General features: G+C 48.4%; 1 protein-coding gene across 1 annotated transcript in view; it reads left to right on the top strand.

The window, feature by feature from the left end:
* P2RY6 (pyrimidinergic receptor P2Y6) overlaps positions 1 to 14,687 on the top strand; it is a 144,543-nt gene that overhangs the window by 95,061 nt on the left and 34,795 nt on the right. The gene's annotated exons all lie outside the window — the stretch shown is intronic.

Here is a 14,687-nt window from a genome sequence, read left to right as displayed (position 1 = left end):
CTGGAATCTTTTAGCTCAGGTGAGTCTTTAATTATAGGCACATGGACTACTTTTCTTATTATTGGAACCTCTCTGTTGCAATGTCTTAACTCAAAATCTTCATTAGTATCCTTCGAAGATACCTTCCTCTGAACCATGCGCTGCTGAGCGACTGTCGGCTTTCCCCTTTGTTCTAGTTTAAAAGCTGCTCTATCTCCTTTTTAAAGGTTAGTACTAGCAATCTGGTTCCACCCTGGTTAAGGTGGAGCCCATCCCTTCGGAAAAGACTCCCCCTTCCCCAAAAGGTTCCCCAGTTCCTTACAAAACTGAATCCTTCTTTCTTGCATCATTGTCTCATCCACGCATTGAGACTCCGGAGCTCTGCCTGCCTCTGGTGACCTGCACGTGGAACAGGGAGCATTTCAGAGAAACACACAAACTCCTAGTTTTTACTTGCCCTCTGACTCACTATTTAATAAAAACACACAAACTCCTGGTTTTTACCTGCCCTCTGACTAGCTATTTAATACTAAGCATTCAAACTCCTGGTCTATGCCTGTCCTCTGACTATTTAATACAAAACACACAAACTCCTGGTTTTTGCCTAACAAAAGGTTTTCAAAACCATGGACTAAAATTATAGGGGATAAGCACACTGTCTCCATTTCTTTACCCAGGTCTCAGTCCAAGAGACCCCCAGAGTCCTTTTCCCAACAAAAATAATCAAAATTGGAGACGGATGTTGTCCCTAAGAGGATCAACTAAGGAAAATTCAACTAAGAATCCACACCCTACGATGGTGGCAGGGGTTTTTTATAGGCTGGGAGCACCATCTAAATCTTCCACATGGGGGAGCCAAAACCCCAACTACTGATAATTACATCACTCTGCTCCCCTCTAAAGAACTAGAATAGTCGTTCTGATAGAGAATCCTTTAGGTTGATCAAATAAAAGCTATAGCAGCCTGCATTATACATTCCATTGTAGATTCCAGTCATTAACCAGAAGATAAATTGCTTTCTCTACCTTTGTTGCCTGGGTGGGGTATCTTTTTTTTTAAATCCGGTTGGTTCCAGTATTTTTTTTTCTGCTCCTGTATCCCCTCCAGCCCTTCCACCTCCTATCCCCAGACAAAAGGTAGCACCTTCGGTGGAGACAAGGGTGGGGTGGAGGGCAGTGACAGGAGATGAGGGGCTGCATTAAGGAATAGAATAGCTGCTCTGTGCTCAGCTCACTCAGCTTCCCACTCTCCTCCCCTCCCACCATCCCATCTGTTCCCTGCAGGTTGTTGTTTGAGAGGAGAGGGGCTGGGAGTGGCTCTGCCCTACTTATTCTGCTGCAGCCTCATCCCCTTGTCTTGCTCCCAACATGATAGGAAGGGAGGGGGGAACAAACCGAAGGAGAAGGGCTAGATTAAGGGGTGAAATAGTTCTTCTCTATCTGCACCAGATTCACCCCCCTCCCCTCCTCTCAGTTGCAATTCCAGGATTAAGTGGACAGAGGTGTAAAGAGAGGAGCCGGACCCCCTGCCTCCAGGCTACACCACTGGCCCTGACCAATATGTAAGCCAAAGCTCCCAAGAACCCGGCAGAAATTCTCAAAGGAAAATTGGAGATAGATAGAGGAGATGATGATGAAGGAAGAGTTGACAGTAACGGTGAAGGAGACGAGGAACCATGAAACCCAACTGTTTGGCAAAGCCTCACTGAAATCCTAGCTTGCTGGCAAAATAGTTACCTGGAAATACATCCTGGGCTGCCTCAGTGCCCTAAAGGTGGCTAAAAGGAGCTTGTCTTGCCTTCACGAAAGAGGTACGCAGATGGGAAGGGCTAGAGAAATGATTGGAAGAGCCGAGACCTCTGGAGAAGCAGGTGCAGGCAATCCTGATGCCCGCCTGAGTTTCCCAGAATTGAGGGTCATGGCACCACTGAATTGGAGCCATCTCTGATGAGTGTGGTAAGGGCATTAGGAGTACTCACATGATACATCAGTAACAATTATGCACATAGGGGTAGATTTTAAAAGGTGCGCCTGATACCCGGCGTGCACACATGTACGCCTGATTTTATAACTTGCGCGCGCCTGCAAGTCGGCCAGCGCAAGGGGTGCACAATTGTGCACCTTGTGCGCGCCGAGCCGCGCTGTCTTTCCCCATTCCCTCCCACTCCACCTTCCCTTCCCTTACCTCCCCCGCCCTTCCCCCCCCCCCCCCCACCTTTTTTTTTGTTTTTTCTCTTATTCCAAAACTTACTTCAGCCCCGGGCTGAAGTAAGTTGCGCGCGCTGGCCAACTGCCGGCGCGCGATCCCCGACACAGCGGCAAATAGCCGCTCTGTCGGAAGCCTCTGACCACGCCCTGCCCCCAGACTGCCCCACCCCTACCCCGCCCCCAGACCACCCCTATAGTAAAGCCCCAGGACTTAGACGCGTCCCGGCTTTACGTGCGTCGCCGGGCATCTATAAAATAGGCCCGGCGCACGTAAACCCCCCCCCCCACACACACACACGCACTTAAATCCTCTGGATTTACGTGAGTAGGGCTTTTAAAATCCGGCCCTTAATTATGATGCTGTAGATTCCAGATATATCATCTCCCTCTTTTAACACAATGAGCCCAAATCTGGTTCCTACACTTAGTTATAATTTCACGTCCGTGTTCCACTCCATTCACAGGTAGCCAGAATCCTCTAGGAGGACTCTGCAGTGCAGCAGACTCACACTTCACTGTCATATTGCAATCACCTGGTGCCAAGGAGCAGGCAATAAATTACAGAAGTACCTGCCACCCCCAAGAATCCTGGATTCATCTCATACCCTCCCTTCCAACTCGTTGATGGCACCAAGCAACCACGTTTACAAAGCGTGTCAGAGTTATTGTAGCACCTGAGACCGGTAACCCCAGTCCGACTCAGCGCTAGTGTATGCTGGTGAATCTGTGTATGCCGTATACACAAACCGATGCATGAGCAGGTACATTGTCTCGATATTAGCATGTTTTCTGCTTCTTTGGTTTCTATGTCTGATAGATTATCATTTCTTTGAGACGTGTTGAGAGACACAAAATAGCCCTACTGTTGAACATCTCCTCATGCATGTATCCTCCTTCTGGGGATCAGGTGACAAAGGTGGAGGGCTTCCTCCACCGGCGTCTCCCCAAGACGCAGCCCATGGTTATGCAGTCCGCTGCATGCAGGTAAGGCCTCGTTTACTGCCGTGGGCTGTTACTGCAGGGCTCTTCCATCGTGGTCTCCGGCTATGGAAGACTCACGAGACAGGGTTAGGTTGCCAACTGGTAATTCTAATTAAGGGAGTCTGGCAATCTGCAGTACCTTTGAAATGATAATTAATCTGCCCCAAAGCCTGCCACACCCACCTAGCTCCATTTCCTGCCCAGGGCCCCCTGACTCCACACCCATCCATCCCTCTTCCCAGTCCACGTTATTTCTCCTGAAAAGGCCACGTAGAAGCTGCTGAGAACCGTGTTGGACTCACCCACAGTGGCGGCAGGTTGCACGTGAAGGCGGGGACTGAGCTCGTGCGACCTCACGGGCCTTCCGTGCAGGGGAGGGGCCTGCAAGCGCACATTGGCTGAGGCTCTGTGCTCCATTCACAAGCTGCTGCTGCTGCCGCCACCACCGCCACGACCCAGAACCAGCCCTGCAGTTTACCCCAAGCTGCTTCAGGAGAGGGGAGCTGCAAAAAACAGGGATGGTCTGAGGAGGGCGTGGGAAATATGTGGGGAAGAGGGGGGAGAGCAAGTTAATTGAGGCCCATGGTAAGTTTGGGGAAAGTGAATGGAGGTCTGTGGTGGGGAGGGGTGGAGAGGGAGTGGCTAGGGGGTTTGCGGAGGGGAGGGAAAGTGTTGGGATGCATAATAACCTTACTGTTGAATACCTCATCATCCATGTGTCTTCCTTCTGTTGCTCTGGAAAGCAGAAAAGGAATAAATTGGGGTTTGTGAGAGTGAAAAAGGCACGGATGGGAATCTGAGGGGGAGGGCGGGAAGGGAGCAGGGAGGGAGGAAATGATTGATTAGAGGTCCAGAGGGAGATAGGGGAAGAGTGCATGCAGGTCCATGAGAGAGGTGAGACCCACAAATATTTATCTGCTTAGAGGCCACGAAAGAGTTAATCTGGTTCTGCTCCTGCCCTGAGGCATTAGGAGGGGGTTGAGGGCAAATCCCCTGAAGAGGCAACACTTTCATTATTAACAGCTAATTAGTACACAAGGTGTACACTACCTTCCCAGTAGCCATCTCTCTCCATAGACCTTATTACTCCACCTTCCGTATTTGGCAGAGTTCCAGAAAATAATAAAATTGTGTGCCGACCCTGCGAATTCTGCCACCGCATTGATGGCAGAGAACAGTCCCGGTTTTCTTTGACAGTACGGACAGGCGTGAGGGAATGTTCCTGCAATACCCAGGGCTTGGTTTAGACAAGTTTCACTAAGGTCTCTTGTCTTTGAATCCCGTGACTAATTTAAATTCGATTCTAAGCCAACCAGAATTTGAACCTTTATTCATCAGGAAGCATTGTATTTGCCGAAGGGATCGGTTTGCTGTGTCGAGTATCTTTAACGTTTTCTGGATGTGTTCAGTTGCCTTTGCGTCAACTCTTTTATCTTTCCAAAGTGAATAAAGGGAAGGCAGTAATAGTTCTGTGCTGTTGAATATGTTGGCGTTTGGTGGCATGGAGGAACTGTAGCCTGGCTGTTATCATCTTGTGCCTCTCCGGTGACGCATGTAAACTGAATTGGATTTGGATGTGAGACCTCGGTGAGGATCCAGCCTTGGAGATCTGTCATAAAAGCTGCTGCGTCAATGTGTTTGCAGTTTAGTAACTTTATACTCAAAAGGTACATATGCGTTTTACCACATGTTTAAACTCTGGGTTTGCCAATGTAACAAAATAATTTGATTGCTTTGTATGTTTTTCTATTTCCCTGTTCAGTGAATAAGCTTTCCAGCATCGCTGTTTGCCCTTCCGAGTCTAAGAAAACAGATTTTATCTTTTAGATCTTGGCCGGCCCTGCAGTCATTTGGGGCGAGGAAGCCCATTTTCTCAGCTAGGGACGTGGCCAGGCTGGCCATATCAATCCTTAGAAACAAGGATCTCCTCTTCCCCCATCAGAGGGGCCCATTGGAATGAGCCGGGCCTGGCAAGGCCGGTGCCTTGACTTCAACCACAGAGCCTCCTGCTCCTGGGAGGTTAAGTCCCTAGAGGGAAGTAGGAGGTAAAGAATCAAATAAAGTGAGGGCAACCTGGGTGCATGTACAACATGACATGAACTAGGTGGAGGCTCTTGCAGGAAAGGCTTCAGGTTTTTAAGGAGCTTCCTCACACATGGACTCACTGGGGCTGTGTGCAGCCTCACATCCAGAGCTGAGGGAGCAGCACAGCCCTGCATGGAGCTTCAGAATCACCTTTATAGCACTAGGACAACTCCAGGGGTTGTGGTTCTAGGTTAAGGGCAGCCAAGGTTACAGTTCTTAGCATAAAAGTATAATTTGCTGTGAACAAGCTTTGTGGGGAAGGGTGGAGGGGAGGGAGGCCAGGATCCGAACTGCATACACAGATGTCAGAAGGGACAGTGAAGGGCCACTGTTAGGATGGGTCAAGGGTTAGCTGGCATGAATGGAAACCTGCCATTGTGGATGTCACGGAACCTGCATCATACATTCAAATTTCTCATCCATACAAAAGAAGGCCTGGGAGCCGTGCTGCATGGAGGGGGAATGGCTGGAGCCAGAGCCGTAGCGTGCCTATGGCCAACATGGCCTCATCCATATGTGTCACTACTCAAAGGGCGCCATGGTGCTACTCTATGTTTGTGAATTCCTCGCCCACCTCCACCTCCCATCTCTGGTGGCATGAGAAGTGGCATTGCCAGCCCAACAGGGCCTCGGGAACAGAAGAAGTGCGGCCCTGCTAGAAGAAGCAGCATTGCAGTGGGGCCTTGACAGGTGGAGCAGCAGTGGCTCCGCTGGAAGAAACAGCAAGGCTGGAGAGGCCTCAAGAAGAATCAGTATGGCTGGGGAAGCCTTGGGGGAAGGAGCAGGGTAGCCTGCGTCACTGGAAGGAGCAGAAGGCCAGTGGAGGGTTGGCCCCCATCACCCAAAGAAGGAGTTACCCATCAGCCGGAGACTGAAGGAGGAGATGTTGCGCTTACTTCTGCTTGGAGAGAGGGGAAAAAATGATTGAGAGATGGTGTGTGTGTGTGTATGTGAGAGAAAGCATGTGTGTGTGAGAGAACATATGTGTATGTGTGTGACAACATGTCTGAATGTGTATGTGAGATACCATGTGTGTGTGTGTGTATGTGTGACAGCATGTCTGAATGTGTATATGAGATAGCATATATGTGTGTGTGTGTGTGTGTGTGTGTATGTGTGTGTGAGGCAGCATGTCTGAATGTATATGTGAGCATGTATGTGTGTGTGTGTGTGTGACAGAGAGAACATATGTGTGTGATTGAATGTGTTTGAGAGAAGATGTGTGATTGAGCACGTATGAGTGAAAGGGAGCGTGTGTGAGTGTGAGTGTGTATATAAGAGAAAGAGGAGAACATTTGTGTGCAACAAATTTCCCTGCTAATGTATGACAATCTCAAGGTGACTGGAATGAGAAATTCCCAGGTATGGAGAGCAGGGAATTTTTTTAAATGAGTTTTTATTTATTAGATGTTGTTCTATTCATCAGCTGTTTTGAAATAGTTATTCTTTTTATTCATATGGTTTCCTATAATTAATGATTTATACTTCTTAATTGTACTGAATGATGTATTATGAGGAATGGTGATGTTTCTGTTTTTCCATTGCTGCACTGCATACAGAGTCTGGCTTGTTACGGTTTTCAGAACAGTTTTTGTCTGCAATGTTCTATTTATACTTTATGGGCTCTTTATTCTGTATATGGGGAGGGTTTATATTCTGTATGTGTGAGCTGAGGTATTCTGCTAGTGTGTAGTTTCTGTGTAAGGATTTATAGCAGTTTAGCTGTTCTGTTTTCCTAATAGGAGATGTATTGGTGTTTTAGGGCCTGGTGTCACACTTTTGGGACGAACGTCACACTTGTGTCTACTTATAGATTATAAAAATAATAATGTTATGTTTTAAATTAAAAAATAAAAACATTTAACAAAGTCTTCTAGCTCAGCGTTTCCCAATTTTTTCAAGCTCAAGGCAAACCTATATTAATGAAAATATTGAGTGGCACACCGGCCGCCATGGAGTGGGCAGTGCAGCCATGAAGAGGACTCGTATGGCCAAAAGAGGATCTAGAGAAGCACAGAAACCTCATCAGATCTTAGAACAAAGGGAGCGAGGAGCCAAAGACACACATGGACCATCTCCCTCTATATACCAGTGCAAGAGAAGGGAGATTTCACTGCCAGATGTGGCTGCCAGAGCTCCTCCACTGCTGCTGCTCCCAAACCTCGCAGGCCGCTGCAGGTATCTGAGCGTTAAAACGTCGCGCACTTGATGTCAGTGCATGGCTTTAACGCTCAGCTTAAAAGATCTTTTAACTCCTGATGCAGTAAGCAATGCTATGCAAATGCATCGGGAGTTTAAAAAAAAGCTCACATAAACTTTAAGATCTGTGTTCAGCACAGGCTGAATGCACATTTTAACTCGGGAAGGTGGGGGAGGCATCCCTGACAGGCAATTATCCAGCTCTAGGGTGTTAGTCGCCACCGCCGCTCAGCCAGATAAATACTGACGGATCCGACTGTCCGGCAACTGCCTCCCACATGTTTGCTGCGCGCGTAACTCCTTGCTGTGTTGGCAGTAAGTTTTGCTCACAGAAAATACTTGTTCGAGTGCAGGCAGAAAGGGGCGTTTGGTAGCCCAGACCTTTCTGCGTCGGCCTGTCAGAGTGAGTGCCGGCTCTCTCCATCTCACTCAGCCTGGTGGAGGAGGCGCCGTGTGCAGTGTGTGTGCCAGACAAAGCAGGACCTGGCTCTCTATTAATTCTCGCACTCTGCAGCTAATGCTGTAGCTAGGACGGAGAGGCCTGCTTGACTGTACACGTTCTCTCAGAAAGGAGCTCCTGCGCGTTTAAGAGACACTGCTGAGCATCAGGCAGTGGTGACTTTTCCATGGCAATCCTGATGGCACAGTGGTTGGGAAACCCTGTTGTAGTTTGTGGTGTCGCGCGCTGTGCACAGGGTGGAGGTGCACGTTTCTACTCGGCCGTGGGTGCCAAACCGCCCGGCTGCGGCTCCGACTGGAGAAGCCGGGCTTCAGGCAGGAGTGGGCCAGAGGAAAATTTCACATGACGCTCGTCTTTCTAACTGTGTCTTCCATCACATACCCCATTATTGCCCTGCAAGCCAATCTAGCTCTGTCACAGCTGCCAGCTTTAAGTGTCCCTCCTGCACATAACGCGCCATCCATCCAGATCTCATGCGCGTCCGTCCAGCAGGACGGTGGCCCAAGCACAAACCCTTGCCATGAGGCACTACTCTTAAGAGCAATCAGCGGCCAACTACATCCACATATAGATCTGATATTTGGGTTTTAATGAGAACTCTAAAAACCATAACTAGAGAATGTCTATGTCTGTCTCCTCCTTCTGTCTGTGATGGATGCCCAAAATGGTGCCGACCAGCCCGGTCTAAGGTTATCCAGCTAACTGAACCCGATGCACCCGATATTCAGGTAGGTTAATCAGATATTTCAGCCTCTCCCCGGAACAGCCTTTTTTTTAATCCAACTAAATTATAGGCAGATAACTATATATCCAGCTTTAATTTAGCCGGATAAGTGTTGGTAATGGCCATTTGGACAGATAACCTTTGAGTTATCCGTCTAACTGGCTTTTGAACAAAGATCTCATATTGTCTAAGTCGGACACGAGAATTTGAATTAGGAATGAGTGAACCTCCTTAAAGCGACTTTGAATCCAGATTCAGTTCTGGGATCATCCGACTCAGATTCACTCGGATCGTTATTGCTCTCTGCTTTAAATTGGTGTTCGTTCTTATGTAAATCCGCCCAGCACCGCTGGGCTGATATGGGCGGAAGATAACATTTTATAAATAAATAGTCCCGAAAAAATATCCAAGCCTACCGAATGTAGAGATTTGAGTTAAGCTGCGAATGTTTTAAGAACCTAAGAATTGCCATTCTGGGTCAGCCCAAGGTCCACCGAGCCCAGGATCCTGACTCCGACAGGTCGCGAGTGCCTGGCAGATCCCATAAAGCAGATCTAATTCCTGTTACTGACTCCCAGGGAAAGCAATGGCTTTCTTTAGTCCACCTGGCTAATAATGGGTTATGGACTTTTCCTCCAGGAACTTATCCAAACCTCCTTGAAACCCCCGCTATGCTCGTGGCCTTGATCACGTCCTCTGGCAACAGATTCCTCAGCTTGATGGTGCGCTGAGTGAAAAAAGTACTTTCTATCATTTGTTTGAATCTTCTGGTTACATAAGAAACATAAGAAATTGCCATGCTGGGTCAGACCAAGGGTCCATCAAGCCCAGCATCCTGTTTCCAACAGAGGCCAAAACCAGGCCATAAGAACCTGGCAAGTACCCAAACACTAAGAAGATCCCATGCTACTGATGCAATTAATAGCAGTGACTATTCCCTAAGTAAACTTGATTAATTGCCGTTAATGGACTTCTCCTCCAAGAACTTATCCAAACCTTTTTTGAACCCAGCTACACTAAGGGGTAGATTTTCAGAAAGCGCGATTTGGTGTACTTATGTTGGCGCATCAGGCGCAAACAAAAGTACGCTGGATTTTAGTAGATACGCGCGTAGCCGCGCAAATCCTGGATCGGCACGCGCAAGGCTACCGATTCTGTATAGCCGGCGCTCGCCGAGCCGCACAGCCTACCCCCGTTCCCTCCGAGGCCGCTCCGAAATCGGAGCGGCCTCGGAGGGAATTCTCTAACGCCCTCCCCTCACCTTCCCCTCCCTTCCTCTACCTAACCCACCCGCCCGGCCCTGTCTAAACCCCCCCCTTACCTTTGTCGGGGGATTTATGCCTCCCGGAGGGAGACGTAAATCCCCGCGCGCCAGCGGGCCGCTAGCGCGCCGGGACGCAACCTGGGGTCCGGAGGGCGCGGCCACGCCCCCGGACCGCCCCGGGCCATAACCACGCCCCCGGGCCTGCCCCCGAAACGCTCCCGACACGCCCCGAAAACGCCACGCGGATCGGGCCCGCCCCCCCCGACACGCCCCCTCTGAAAACCCCGGGACTTACGTGAGTCCCGGGGCTCTGCGCGCGCCGGTAGGCCTATGTAAAATAGGCCTACCGGCGAGCAGGGCTCTTAAAATCCGCCCCTAACTGCACTAACCACATCCTCTGGCAACAAACTCCAGAGCTTTATTGTGCGTTGAGTGAAAAAGAATTTTCTCCGATTAGTCTTAAATGTGCCACATGCTAACTTCATGGAATGCCCCCTAGTCCTTCTATTATTCGAAAGTGTAAATAACCGAGTCATATCTACTCGTTCAAGACCTCTCATGATCTTAAAGACCTCTATCATATCCCCCCCTCAGCCGTCTCTTCTCCAAGCTGAACAGCCCTAACCTCTTCAGCCTTTCCTCATAGGGGAGCTGTTCTATCCCCTTTATCATTTTGGTTGCCCTTCTCTGTGCCTTCTCCATCGCAATTATATCTTTTTTGAGATGCGGCGACCAGAATTGTACACAGTATTCAAGGTGTGATCTCACCATGGAGCAATACAGAGGCATTATGACATTTTCCGTTCTATTAACCATTCCCTTCCTAATAATTCCTAACGTTCTGTTTGCTTTTTTGACTGCTGCAGCACACTGAGCCGACGATTTTAAAGTATTATCCACTATGATGCCTAGATCTTTTTCCTGGGTGGTAGCTCCTAACATGGAACCTAACATTGTGTAACTACAGCAAGGGTTATTTTTCCCTATATGCAACACCTTGCACTTGTCCACATTAAATTTCATCTGCCATTTGGATGCCCAATCTTCCAGTCTTGCAAGGTCCTCCTGTAATGTATCACAGTCTGCTTGTGATTTAACTGCTCTGAATAATTTTGTATCATCTGCAAATTTGATAACCTCACTCGTCGTATTCCTTTCCAGATCATTTATATAAATATATTGAAAAGCACCGGTCCAAGTACAGATCCCTGAGACACTCCACTGTTTACCCTTTTCCACTGAGAAAATTGCCCATTTAATCCTACTCTCTGTTTCCTGTCTTTTAACCAGTTTGTAATCAACGAAAGGACATCGCCTCCTATCCCATGACTTTTTAGTTTTCGTAGAAGCCTCTCATGGCATTTGTCCTTTATTAACCCATTCCACGCCACTCATGATCAGGTTTTTCTCATTCTTAGTCGCAAACTGTTTTTCCCGCCCACACCTTGCACTAAGTCAGGCCGATTCATTAAAAGATGCGGGAGAGCCGGTGCGCCGTCTTGAGCGCCCGCTCTCCCGATGGGCGCCCAGGCACCTCTCCTGGGTGCACGATTCTGTATTTTAAATTAGGACCTGCGCTAATAAGGAGGTGGCTATCAGCGGGTCCGACAACCGAAGCTTAATTTTACCGGCGGCGGTTTTTGAACCCACTGATAGTCACGGGTTCAGAAAACAGATGCCGGCAAAATTGAGCATCCATTTTTTAACCTGCCGACCGGCAGGAAGATTTTTTTAATTTTTTATGTTTTTTATTTTTTGGGGGCCTTCGAATTAATATCGCTATTATATTAAGTCGGAGGGTGTACAGAAAAGCAGTTTTTTCTGCTTTTCTGTACACTTTCCTAGTACTTTCTATGGTGAACGTCTGCCTTTGGGCGTTAATTTCTGAGAGCCAAGCCGCACATTTTACTTTCAGTAGCCCGGGCGACTGACTAATAGGCTCATCAACATGCATTTGCATTTGGCGAGGTTGGCCACGCGTTTTCAAGGCGCTATTTCCCCTTACAATTTAACGGGTAATAAACGTGCGGCCAAACGGGGGCTAAACGGCGTGCTCGGCCAAGCACACCATACTCAATCGGCCTGATAGTTGTCGTGGGCATCTTCAGTAGAGCGTTATCTGTTTGTGTTAGTCAAATACCGGTCAGTAGCATTTCTGATTTAAATCTGCCTCTAATTATTCAGTTATTGCTGTATGCATCAATTTTTCCTGACCGATAGCATATTTAGTACTGATAATTGAGAACTTTAATAGCGCCTACCGTGAGGTTTATAGGTTTTGTCTCTCCATGCCCTAAGGCCCTGGAAATATAGTTTGCGGTTTGTTTGGTTTTTTTTTTAAGTGTTTTGGCGCTACTGGCCATCAAGAATGGTCACAGTAGTTTCAGGGGAGCTTCGTCCCTATTGGAGGCCTTGCTCAAGGCAGGGCCCTCAGAATGCCTTGACGGTGATCAACGGGACGGCATTTGCCTAGCGCCCCGAGAATGCAGCGGCGTAACAGGATAGAATCGCACCCCACGCCGGCCAGGGAGAACGCTTGTCAGTGGCGGGCTGCCCCGAGGGAGAAATGTTATTCCCAGGGGCGACAAATCAGTTTCATTATTTTGGATTCCATCCAGCTGGCTTCAACATCTTCCTCTTGTTGACCTTTGACGCCATCGATGAAACGTAAGACTCGTTGGTGATACGAGGCCAGTTTATTATTATTTTTTAATGTTTTGTGTGTCTGGCTTATGTTTAATTTAATGATTTACAGGGCCCGCCTTTCCAGAACAAACTGCACAGGGAGAAGTGCAGTAAAAATGTCGATTCCTTTGAACTGTACATTTTTATGGAGCACACATGAACAGCAGTAAGAATGAAGAGGTCTATTGAGTAATCTGCTGAGTGGGAACGTTTATTCAGATAACTTTATTCGGGTTTGCAGTGAAACATAACCGGCTGGGTGTTCGGCTGAATAGGTTTCGAGGGTAACTTCAGCACCAACAGTCTCTAATGTCTTTGTGTTGCCCGGACAAAATTTAGCTGGGGAGCAGGGGGGGAAGTATTCAACTCTCAAGTTTTGTCCCGGTAACTCCAAAAGTTACCAGGACAAAAAATAAATTTAGGCCTTAATAAAAATGCATGCCAAGCTTTATTTAGTGAAACAGTGTGCCTCTCCTTAGCACAACCCCCGGGAAAACCAGCTCTGTATCTGCATGAAAACCAAAGGGGTTAAGACCACAACGGGTTCGATCCTTTCCCTCGAACGGGTTTGCTCCTCCAGGCAGGGATCCCCTCCTGGGCTAGGCCTTCCCCCAGCACCTCCTCAGCAATGTAACTCCTGGTCCTGGCGCTTGAACATAAGAACATAAGAACATAAGAAAATGCCATACTGGGTCAGACCAAGGGTCCATCAAGCCCAGCATCCTGTTTCCAACAGTGGCCAATCCAGGCCATAAGAACCTGGCAAGTACCCAAAAACTAAGTCTATTCCATGTAACCATTGCTAATGGCAGTGGCTATTCTCTAAGTGAACTTAATAGCAGGTAATGGGCTTCTCCTCCAAGAACTTATCCAATCCTTTTTTAAACCCAGCTATACTAACTGCACTAACCACATTCTCTGGCAACAAATTCCAGAGTTTAATTGTGCGTTGAGTAAAAAAGAACTTTCTACGATTAGTTTTAAATGTGCCCCATGCTAACTTCATGGAGTGCCCCCTAGTCTTTCTACTATCCGAAAGAGTAAATAACCGATTCACATCTACCCGTTCTAGACCTCTCATGATTTTAAACACCTCTATCCTAACCTTTTTAGTCTTTCCTCATAGGGGAGTTGTTCCATTCCCCTTATCATTTTGGTAGGAGTCTGAACTCCTGCGTCAGACAGGAAGTTCCCCAGAAACCCTCTTCTGAGGGGCACTCTCATTCCTTCAAGAACTCCCCCCACCGCCCCCCCACCCACACCGATAACAAAACCCTTCCCAGGCGGAAAGCACCAGAGATCTTCTCAGGCCTGGATGAGGGAGCCTCCTTCAACCTCTCCTCTCAGGACTTTCTGTGAAGAGATGGATACCCCCGGGCTCTAACTATACTGGAATCCTGCTGGCCAGACTGCTCCAGCCCTCGGGTGGCTACCACTGGCCCTGGAGAGCCCCAGCCCTGCATCACAGGGGTGCAGGTCTTTTACTCAAGGCTTCAAACTCCTCCCGTTGGGAGCGTGGCGCACCACCGTAGCGCACACCTTACTCGCACCAGCCTCCCTACACGTGGGGGGGTGGGGGGGTGGGCAGGGCCTGCTGAGACCACCACTGTCAAACACTCCGGGTATTTAAAGTTAAGGGCAAAGTCTGCTGGTGAGGGGTAGGACTGGGCTCAGACAACAGTGTAGGCGGGTACCTCGCGTTTTAAAATCACCTTATTCTGCCGTCAGGTGCCCCTCAAACCAGAGCTCGGCTCTCACTCGCAGGCCCGAGCCCCCGTTGTAAGCGTGCGGTGAGCGGGCGAGCTATTTTATATATGTATATACCTATATATATTTTAAAGGTGATTGAATTAGGAATATTTATGAAAGCCGCACAAACGGACCAAAGCTGAGGTGGGAGCATGCACTGCTGGTGCAGCAGCTCACGCTTAAACATAGCATTGATTAGTGAACAATTTCACAATTTTTTTTTGGGGTGGGGGTAGGGTGTGCAGGAGTGGCTCTATCATCACTGGAGAAAACTTGGATCTTAGAGGGAGGGCGATACCTTTTATTAGCCCAGCGTAATGATCCAGGGAAGTTGCCCATGAGCTTTTGAGACC

Source organism: Rhinatrema bivittatum, chromosome 5 (genome assembly GCF_901001135.1).
Source record: "Rhinatrema bivittatum chromosome 5, aRhiBiv1.1, whole genome shotgun sequence".
Taxonomy (NCBI): domain Eukaryota; kingdom Metazoa; phylum Chordata; class Amphibia; order Gymnophiona; family Rhinatrematidae; genus Rhinatrema; species Rhinatrema bivittatum.
Note: the sequence above shows the minus strand (reverse complement) of the source record. Positions and strands in the feature narration are given on the sequence as shown.